Genomic DNA, 10,313 nt, shown 5'->3' on the forward strand with positions numbered 1-10,313 from the left:
AATCCAGCTGTGAAAACTCAATTTGAACTAAAACTTGGGTGTATAATATCCAAACCCAGGGGGATTCAAAAGAAACACTAATATACCAGTGTGCGTATTAGGGGGCAAAACAAATAGAAGCAAAGTGGTTTCAGGTGCTCTTTAGCACTTGCGTAGTAAGTGAAAGGTTTTTACGACCATGGTTTGTAGGCCTTCAGCTCCTCGTGTAGGTAGGATGCCTTTGGGTATTTAAAAGGAATGAAAACAGGCCAGTTAGTTCACGTGAAATACTAGCTACTGTGCACGCGTGGTAATGAGGCTTCTCTCATCAGAGGGGTCTTAGGACCTGAAATGACTGCGCTCATGTTTCTCTGGATTTAAGACCACCTGGAGATGTCCTGGTGTGATGGATGACAGTATGCCTTGAAGACCAATGGGCTGCTTTCTGTCCCCGCTCTTCTGTTGGGAAGCTGAAGCAGAGATTTATTTGCGTGTCCTGTAAAGAAACTGGAACTTGGGTTCAGGCTGGAAATAACACTACAGACTAGAACTTGCCCTACAGTGGTTCCCAAACACTTTTTAATACCTAAAGAGAGGCCAATAAATAAAGCAGATAAAAGTGGAGCTGCTCAGATTGAAGTAGTCGTAGAGCTAAGAGTCTCCACCTGGCTCAGCTCAAAGACTCTTGGGAGAGGGAGAGGCCTGGTGGGACCTCCCTGGCTATGAGAAGCCTAGTTGGAAAATTGCTGTCCTGCCAATGACATGAGCAGGTGACCTGACTTTAAGCTTTATTTTGATATGCTCCTTTGAAGAAGTTTGGTTAGTTGATAATGAGAGGTAAAAGAAGTATTTAGCAGGCTTTGCTTGAATAGACCTTCAAGAAAGCCTTAAGCTCCAAAGACTGATGGAGACCAGCGTTCTGATTCCAGCTGACCCCTTGAAGTTTTCTGAGTGTGGATCTTGTGTAAGTCCCTGAGTTCCAGGACATTTTTTCCTGGGAAATAGGGATGAGAATTCTTGCTAAGTTCATAGTTTCTTTTTTTTTTTTTTAAAGGGAGATGGGGAATCAAATAAAATGCTAAATTTTAAATTATTCTACTGTTAAAGCCATTCAGAGGGTCTAAGATGGAGTAGAATGTGAACTACTATATCAGAAGGATAAGGCATGGAGGCAACAGATTTTTCTTGAAATCATTTCAAGAAATTGTGTGGATTGCCTGTGGATAGTCTCACCCACCCTGCATGACTTCAGTTCCTTTTTTCTCCCCATTTTTCTCACAGCCCAGACACTCATGCTACCATGTCTCTTACATGTTTTCCATCACTCAGGAGAAATATTTGCCTAATCTAAAGTAACCATCGGCTCCTCAAGCTGGGCAAGGTGTTAGAGATGATGCCATCTACCTTCTAATCTTAACATGGAAAATTCCAAGTCTAGAACCCAAGTCCCTGGATTCCCAGGTTGGGCTCTTCTGAATAATGGGGTTGGTGCCCAGTTACTCCCACCATGGTGGACAAGGATACTGCCACCCCGACACTGGCCATGTTCCCTTGGTGTCTCTTGTTCTCTCTTTGGGATCATGTAAAGCCAGGGGCTCTTATATTCCAAGACTCTGCTAGGGAGCAGCTGGCCATTTCTTAAAGAACATGCAGCAGCCAGCCAGCAAGGGTCCTTACCCACTCTCTCATCTCAGATGCATGTGAATTTGCCATCTTCCAATGAGCTCTCTCCTGACATCAGACCCTTCTCCAAAAGGTGTCAGTGACCGAAAACAACAATAAATTCTGTCTAGACACTCTTGGGGATTTCCTTTAATGATGGATAAAAATTTGAGTCAAAGTTATGAATTTCGGCTGACCTGATTGTAAGTATCAGCAGATACAACCCAGAGGCCAGGCACCATCGCATGCTCCTTTAATCCCACTGTGAGAGGGTCTTGTCTGCCTGCAGCTAAGTTTGCCTAGGTGTCTTCCTCACTCCTGTCTTCACCTTTCACATTCATAGTGCATTGGTTCCTTGCAGTTGAGACCTGTAACAGTAAAAGGAGAGAAGAGAGAGAGAGATGTTTAGGGCAGTCCCACATCCAAACTTTGTAAGAAGGTCACAATTTGTTTTGTTCAGATCTTCCTGTTTAGGATGTAGATGCTATAAACTACTGAAGTCATGTAAAACTATTTGCACCAAAAATATATTTCCTGAACTGTCTTTACAGTCAAGAATGAGAAAATATTCTAAGTCAAGGTATGTGCCCTGATTGTTTTGGTTTCAGAGAAGTAATGGTTCCTGGAGATAGGCAGGGAGTCGGGAGCCCTCAGGTGGTCAGGGAGCACCTTGTGGTAGGGATGTTATGAAGCCAGAAAGGATGTCGGAGAGGGACGTGAGGGCAATGCATGGCTTTTGTTTGCAGTTGACAAGCCGGTGATGGCTGGAAAACACTCTGGAGGCCCAGAGAGCCATCTGTCATGTGAGCTCAACAGCAAGCAAAACCCACTTGATGGGATGGAGCTGGAGGCAACTGAGGTCTGCTGAGCCTGCAACCCCCTGGGGAGAAAGTGTGTGCTGTCTCTAGAGAGGCTTGGGGCCCCTGCTCTCCACTGGGCTTCCCCACATTTATCTCACACGACTCAACAAGCTGGAATTTGACCTGTGCCGTCCTAATTCCTTTTCCATGTGACTCTTCTGAGATAGGGCTCGCATGCAACATTCCCAGAGCCAGCCACAGTGTTCTGTGACTGTAACAGAGAAACCCCAGACACGAGATTGAGTAGTAGCTGCTTCATGAAGCATCTGGGGTTGAACGGAATCCATTCTGACCAGCCCAAACCCTTCATTTTACCAACACAGACTCGAGATACAAAAGTCCATATGGCTCACTCCATTAGTGGCAGAACAGATCCTGGAGCCCAGATCTCTGGCTTGTCCTTTCCTGAGACCGGACTCATCCTACAAGCAGAGTCATGGGAGGTGGGTGAGTAGAGAGAAGATTCTTGTTTGAACACATCTCCTGGGGAATATCTGGATAAATGCCAGGAATGGGGCTTTTTATGGGCCATTTCTTCAGGCTGAGCTCTAAGCTTCCAAGCCAAAGCCAAGGCTCCTGGGCCTCAAGGTTGAACAGTGGTTGAAGGAGGCAGGTCCCTGTGCCGCACCATGTCTTCGCTCTGTATTCCTGTTTAACACACTGGAATCTGGCAGTGGCACAGAGAACGTTTTGTTTCTTTAGCTGCCCTTGTGTTTATACCAGGAATCAGGGACGAAGATGGGTTTCTACCTGGAGGAAAAGATAAGGAAGTTAGGAGTCAGTTGATCTGACAAAGTTTTGTCCGTGATCATCCATGATCGCATTTAAGAGATGTCTAGTAGGTAAAAATGATGGGACACAGTGACTGAATGAGTTGAGAAAAGGGAGATATATAGTATGTTTCCCAGACTAGACATTCAGCTGTTTTGCCTAAAGTCTTGAACACGTGTGAAGTAACAAGGGAACAGAACAAGACCTCATAGGATTAGGTGCTCTATCATGTGCTAGAAACTTGAAGATAAGCTTTAAGATAAAGGCAACAATAAGGAGGCTTAGAGGCTGAATGGGGAAGATCTTTCTCACTGTAAAAGGAAAACAAGAGTTGGGGCTTAATTTCCACCTTACATCCTCACCCTCACACTCCAGTGTGGGCTGGACTTAGTGAGTCACTTCCAAAGAATAGGGTGAGGTAAGGGAAAAGCTTCCCTGGTGGCTCAGACAGTGAAGAATCTGCCTGCAATGCAGGAGATCTGGGTTCCCTACCTGGGTTTGGAAGATCCCCTGGAGGAAGGCATGGCAACCCACTCCAGTATTCTTGCCTGGAGAATCCTATGGACAGAGGAGCCTGGTGGGCTACAGTCCATAGACTCACAAAGAGTATGACATGACTGAGTGACTAACACAAAGGAAAAACAGAAACCTTACAGTGGAGACACTACATTAACCAGGTGATCAAAGTTAATATCATTAGTGGTGTCAGATGGAGCTCACGTACCCCCAGTGTAAAATGATGAGAAGACCATGTCTGTGCTATTGCTTCCCCCAATCCGGTCTAACCACGAGAAAAACTCCAAGACATTCTCCAGGCTACCTGGTTTGCTCCTCAACAATATAAAGGTCATAACAAAAACAAAAACTGCCCAGAAGATATTGGGCAGATATGGCAACTAAGTGCATTGTGATACCCTGGACTGAATCTTGGATTAAAAAGGGACTTTGATGGAAAAGCTGATGAAGTCCAAATAAATTCTGGAAGTTAGTTAATAGTAATACTGTGTACTTCTGAGTTTTGAGGACTCCACCGTGGCAATGGAAGATGTTAGTAATGTGGGGAACTGGACTGTTTTTTCAGCTTCTCTGGAAATCTAAAATTGCTGGGGATTCTCAGGTGATCAAGTGCTTGGGACTCCATGCTTTCACTGCCAAGGGCAAGGGCTTGATCCCTGGTTAGGGAACTAAGTTCCCATAAGCCAGGCAGCCCATCCAAAAGAGAAAAAAAATTGAAAAAAATTATTCCACAATAAAAAAGGTTGTTGTAACAGTAAGCCCCTACCTACCAACCAGTAATGCCCTTTGGCCCTCTCTTCTTTCCCAGTCAAGCCTCATAGAGAAGTCCCCTCTCTTTTGATCTTTGTGCATCTAAAGTATCCTTTCATTGTGACAGCCCAATGCCACTCAGTCCATGTTTTATGGCTAAATTTCTTCATGCCTGGTCCTCTTAATAAACGGAAGCAAAAAGATTCAGTTCCATGCTCACTCTTAGCTGACGAGCAGTGGTCTTTCTCTGAGGACTCTGAGCTGTTGGCAGTTTTCCAGTGTTGGCTGGTTTGTTTGGCAATGACTTCCCAGAGAAATAAAAGGGGTTGGAGTGTATGGTCTGGTGGTTACTAAAATTCTTTATAACAGGAGGAAGGAGAAACCAGGGAGGAATTAGTGGGCCCCTTGTACATTTGAGATGTGAGATTAAGAAAAAAAAAAAAAAAAAAGCAAAACACTCAGCAAGATGGCGGACTAGATCCCAAATTTAAAACATTAATTTATAATGATTATCCCCAAAGAAAAACATCCTCTTTGGCCAGTGATTCCCAAATTGAAATGGCTGATGGATGGCAAGGGAGCAACTGCTGAGATGAGGTATGATGCTGTCCACTCAGAAGAGGGGCGGACGTGGCTGAGTTATGGGCTCTGACTCCACATGGGACTGCAAGTAAATAACAAAGTGCCAGAGTGAGGCTGCAGATGGTTTGCGTACCGAGTGTGACCAGAGCTCCACCGAGGAGTCGGAGACTGGTAATTCAAACCGGGCCTGCCTTTGTATGTTGTAGCAATTCACAAACTTGTGTCTACTGGGTATGCTGGTGGCCCCCTGGGGGTGGGGTGGCAGACTTTCCTCGGAAGTGGCTGATCCAGAATCTGGAGGCCATGTCACATGCTAGCTAAAGCCCATTGCTTTCTGGAAGGTGATTATTGATCATTCCAGGGAAACCTCTGGCTCAGATCAATAAGCTCGTATCTTACTATATCTTGTGTCAGCCTATCCTGTCCCCTGCAGGGTGAATGTTCTAGGCCAGAGGAGGCAGAACTGGATTAAGATAGTGAAGCAACAGTTCCTTTTTAACCCCCACCATCAGACCTTGTTTTCTATGCCTCACTGCTAGAGTTGCCTTGATCAGACAGTGATGAGGATGCATGCTTTACAGAACTGTGTGAAAAACAAGCAGGGCCTCCCGAGGCCTACACTGGCTGTCAGTGGGTTACAGGTGCAGCCGTACAGCTGAAAACCTCAACGAATGCTTCCCATGGTTCCTATCTGTAAGTCCAGGGGAGAGGTTGTCAAGCACCTGGAGCAGGCAAGATGAGGCTAGACCCACTCACCCAGAGCGGAGGAAGCCTACAGGGCAGTGTTTCAAGCCTGAAGGAGGAAATGGAACCAGAGGCATCAGGGCCTCCGGCCAGGAGGGAAGGGATATAGGGAGGATGAAATAGTTAAGGATCAAACCCCAGGTTGACATCATTGTCATTCAGATGGGCCTATGCCTGAGGACCCATCTGTAAGTAAGTTGTCCTGTAAGTTAGGGAAATACAGCTTTTTTATTTATTCTTTCACTCCCCAAACACTTTTGAGCATCAATTACCTGGAGGATGGAAAAAAAAGAACATAGTGTATTTCCTACCCTTAAGAATTGAGTAAGTTGTATCACTGAATGCATTCTATTCATAAGGTGCAGGCTGGAGGGACTCAGAAAGTTACTGTTTCTGATAAAGTGCTCACTAACTAGCCTGAGAGACCAGTTTAAAAAAAAAAAAAAAGATATGTTGATAGAGGTCTTTTTAAAAAGTCAGTAGATCTTACATGGAGGGACATTCAATGTTCAGTATTGGGACTTGCCTGGTGGTCCAGTGGCTAAGATTCTGCACTCCCAGTGCAGGGGGCCTGGGTTTGATCCCTAATTGGGGAGCTAGATCCCACATGCCCCAACTAAGAATTTGCAAGCCAAAACTAAGAGTTCCCATGCTGCAACTAAGCCCTGGTGCAACCATATAAATAAATAAAGATATATTAAAAAGATACTCAGTGTTTGGAGGAATCTCAGAGAAATTTCTGATGGATGTGACATTCCAGCTGAGATAGGCTATTTGAGAGGGTGAAGAAGTTTTCTGAGAACAGGGAGGTGCATGATCGAAAATTCGGAGGTGAGAGAACCTGGGATGCGTCTGGCTTTGCACAGCTGAAACAGAGGATGGGGTGGGGAAGGGGCAGGAAGAAGCCAGAGGGGCCATCTGACAGTCCAAAGGGGGCTTTATGCTGATTCCCAGGAGCCCTGGATAATTCTGTGTAAGGGCTTGAAAGGCTCAGAGACGTGTTTTATGTCACTTGTCAATCAAGCAGAGGACAGGTGAGGGAGGCTAGCCCAGAAAACCAGGGGGAACCAGAGGATGAATAAAATGTGCCCCAGTGTTTTCTTAGCTTGTGTTCTAGACACCCCACCTTGCAGAGTTGGACACGACTGAAGAACTTATTAGCACACACAGTAGTGACATGGATACCAGAGTAAATTACATTAATTTCTGGCCACTGCCATAAACAGCTTACAAGTAAGATGGCTTGACCATCCTCATAGATCTTCCAGGCTGCTCTCAACAGGATTGGAGGCCCATCTGCTTCTTTGGCTTAAAGGGAATTGTGCGATGAACCTTCCTGTGTTGTCCTGCAGGCAATTTGTGGCCCGTTTCTTAGGTCCATAGGAACGGCCTGGGTCACCAAGTCCACGCCAAGGAGGCAGGGAACCTGGGGGCTGGCTGCTCCTGAGCTGGCACAAGCTCTTATTTTTCTCGTGCTCAATTGCTGGGGAAATGGTTGAAATCAGAAGCAAAATGCCACATTGCACGCCCACTGAAGTCTGGGCTCAGGGAAAAGGAAAACGATTGCCAGAGTGTTAGCTGTTCCCAATCCGCTCCTGGACCTTAAGCTGTCTTCCACAGAGTTGCTAAACAGCTTGGGAGAGACTGGCCTTTGGGTGGGTGTGGGCAGGGGAGGGGGGAGGGAAGAGAGCAGTTGGCTCATCTCAAGGACTAGTTCAGAAGCCGCTCCCTTCCCGCAAGGCTCCGTTACCGCTGGTCTATGTACGTACATCAGGGTGAGTCTTTGTCTGACAGCTTGCTGTCAGATATGCCGATTTGACAGTATACACAGGTAAAGGGTTGTTTGAAATGTTCTGGAGGTTTTCATCTTCCATTTGTTATTTTTGTTGGGAGTTTCTTGGATAAGATGAAAATCTGATGCTAAAGCCTTGGAAGGGAACGGCCTTATCGTGAAAGAATGATGTTTTTCTGTAGCTTTCTGGAAGGTATTCTGGGGGTTCACGTTTGAGATTGGGAGGTGATGGTTTAGAGAGCTGGCAATGACGAGGCACCCTGGAAAGAGCGCCATCGGCGGTTCAGTAGACTGGGGTTTGAGCTCCTCTTTTAACTCAGTGTGTTACTTTGTTAAGGTCCCTTCACTTCCTTAGGTCTTGCTCACCTAGGTGAAAAGGAGGGTGGTGATCCTTCCAGTCCATCTGACTCTTAGATTTTACAAGGCAAGGCTGGGAGAACTGATGGTACGGGTCTCAGAGTGAGCGGATGTCGGAACGGTGAGCAAACTCATTCACCACATTCTGTAATGAAAGCACTTCAGCCCGCGGCGGCTTGCAGGTGTGCCCTGCCGTGGGGCACTGGCAGCTGTCACAGCAAGGCCACAGGTCGCCATGGTTTCCCCTCTCAGGTGTGCGCCGAAGTGAGGCCGGGCTATAGGGGATAGGGTGGAGAAGTCCCGGGGGATAAAGCAGCAAGTCTTCTAGCTTTTCCAGTGTGGATCGCAGGGTGCCAGTCGGCAGAAGCACAGGGACAGCAGAGGGGAGGGTAAGAGAGAGTCTTTTGCCTTCTAGTGAAGTTTCAATTCCTAGAATGTGACTACAGGCTTCTTCCATTCACTTTTGAATCACAAAAGAGCTCTGTCTGGGACCCTGGCAGAATAGCACAACTTTTCACAGTAACCACAGTGATCTAGAATGATTTACGACTTGTTGCCTTGAGAAGTACACGCCTGGAGTCAGGCTGGGTGCCTTCTGGACTGATATCGTGCAGGGTCTCCTTCCAAGGAAGGGCTTAAATGCTGGTGTGGACCCCTTCCCAGAAACTCCCTCCAGCGTGTGGGAAGGAGGGCTGAAGCTCTAAGCCCTCTCAGGAGTTCCCCTGTTCACTGACATCTTCTGAAGGGGGGAGAGGGAGGGGACAGAAATTGGTACATTTAGGGCAAAGCTGAGAGTAAAATGCTGACCCTTACTATCTATGAAGAAAGGACAAAGTCTTCAGAAGTAGAGCTTACGGCATCATTGCATACTCCTTGCCTTTTTCCTATTTTAATTAAAAAATAAGATATGTATACAATTTTGTAATAACAATGAGCCAAGGGTTGAAAATACTAAGTACTACTTTTCTAAGTGCATTATGAACTAACTCAAGCCTTATAATAACATGAAAGAAAATTATTATTATTCCTGTTTGAAAAAAGACATCAAAGCACAGAGACTTTAAGGCTCTTGCTCAAGTTTACACAGCAAGTGTCAGCACTGAAATCCAAACAGTCTGGGCCTGTGAGCATCGTTTTACACTACTCTGAAAGCAAAAGTCAAATAGCTTCCTAAATCTTCCAACACAAAATAGCAGTTTCATGTTCTGCCCTCTTTCATCCCTGATTTTTATTCTCCAGAAGTAGCCAAGTTTAATCCTTACTGTTGTTTCCTCTGGCATTTACTCTTGTATTTCTAAATATCATGTTTACACTTTTTCTCTACTTTCCAATTTTAGACATTATCTATCGACTTTATTCTATGCAAGATGATTTCATTCTCTCTACCCCATCCTTCTGCCCCTAACCCTAAACACATTCCCATCTCATTTCCCTGTCCCCCCCTTTTTATGGTTATGGCACCATTTTTACTCAAATCTATATTCAGTGTAAGGCACTGTATAATTCTGTAAATACTATTCAAAGATGAGCCAGGCAACTATACCATTACTCTGTCTCTACAACTTTTTGTCGTTAGAATTCCTTCTTTTTGTTTCCTATTGTTGTCTGTGTAACTAATTCTTCCCTAGCTTTGCTTAACAGAGCTATAAAGCATTTCTCAATATGAACAGAAACTTCAGGCAATCTCTCAAGTTTTGTTTTGCCTTAGAGTTATTCTTCCCAGAGCCATCTGTCCCATCCTTCTCTGCCAGTCAAGATTGTTGATGCTCTCTGGCTGATGCATCCTAGGATTTGTCTTGATCATCGTCCTGGGAATTTCCTTCATCTGTCTCCTAAGTTAGATCCCTGGTTTCCTGGATCTCACGTCTTCTTTCTGAGTTCAGACCTTCATAATGGGAGGACATATTTTCCATCATTTTTTTCCTAAGAGAAAACACAAGGAAGAAAATATTTGTAAGGCCTAGCGTGTGTGAAAATATCTTTATTCTACTATCATATTTGATTATAGTATGAATATAGATTTCTAGCTTGGATATAGTTTTTTGTTAGAATTTTAAGGCATTTCTCTATTGTCAAGTGGCTCCCAGTGCTACTTTTAAGAGTTTGAAGCAATTCTTTATATTCCTAATTCTTTTCATGAAAAGAATTCTACGATGATTTTTCTCTCTGGAAACTTTAAGGAGCTTGCTTTTTTTTATCCCAAATTTCATGATGATAAGGCTTGATGGACATGCAATATTCTATTTTGATCTAGAAAGCCATGTCCCTTGACTCAAAAATATTTTCTTACATATATATAT

General features: G+C 44.8%; 1 long non-coding RNA gene across 2 annotated transcripts; it reads right to left on the reverse strand.

Moving 5' to 3' along the window:
* Positions 1–939: 939 nt before the first annotated feature.
* On the reverse strand, positions 940–8,169 carry LOC123328608. 2 transcript variants are annotated; one of them, XR_006543536.2, is made up of 3 exons: positions 7,096–8,169; positions 2,855–3,251; positions 940–2,009 (listed from the first exon to the last, which is right to left on the reverse strand). It is a non-coding gene; the product is annotated as an uncharacterized LOC123328608 (long non-coding RNA). The 2 variants fall into 2 exon arrangements; XR_006543537.2 differs by lacking the exon at positions 7,096–8,169 and adding an exon at positions 3,765–3,826.
* Positions 8,170–10,313: the final 2,144 nt, after the last annotated feature.

This window comes from Bubalus bubalis, chromosome 12 (assembly GCF_019923935.1).
Source record: "Bubalus bubalis isolate 160015118507 breed Murrah chromosome 12, NDDB_SH_1, whole genome shotgun sequence".
Taxonomy (NCBI): Eukaryota; Metazoa; Chordata; class Mammalia; order Artiodactyla; family Bovidae; genus Bubalus; species Bubalus bubalis.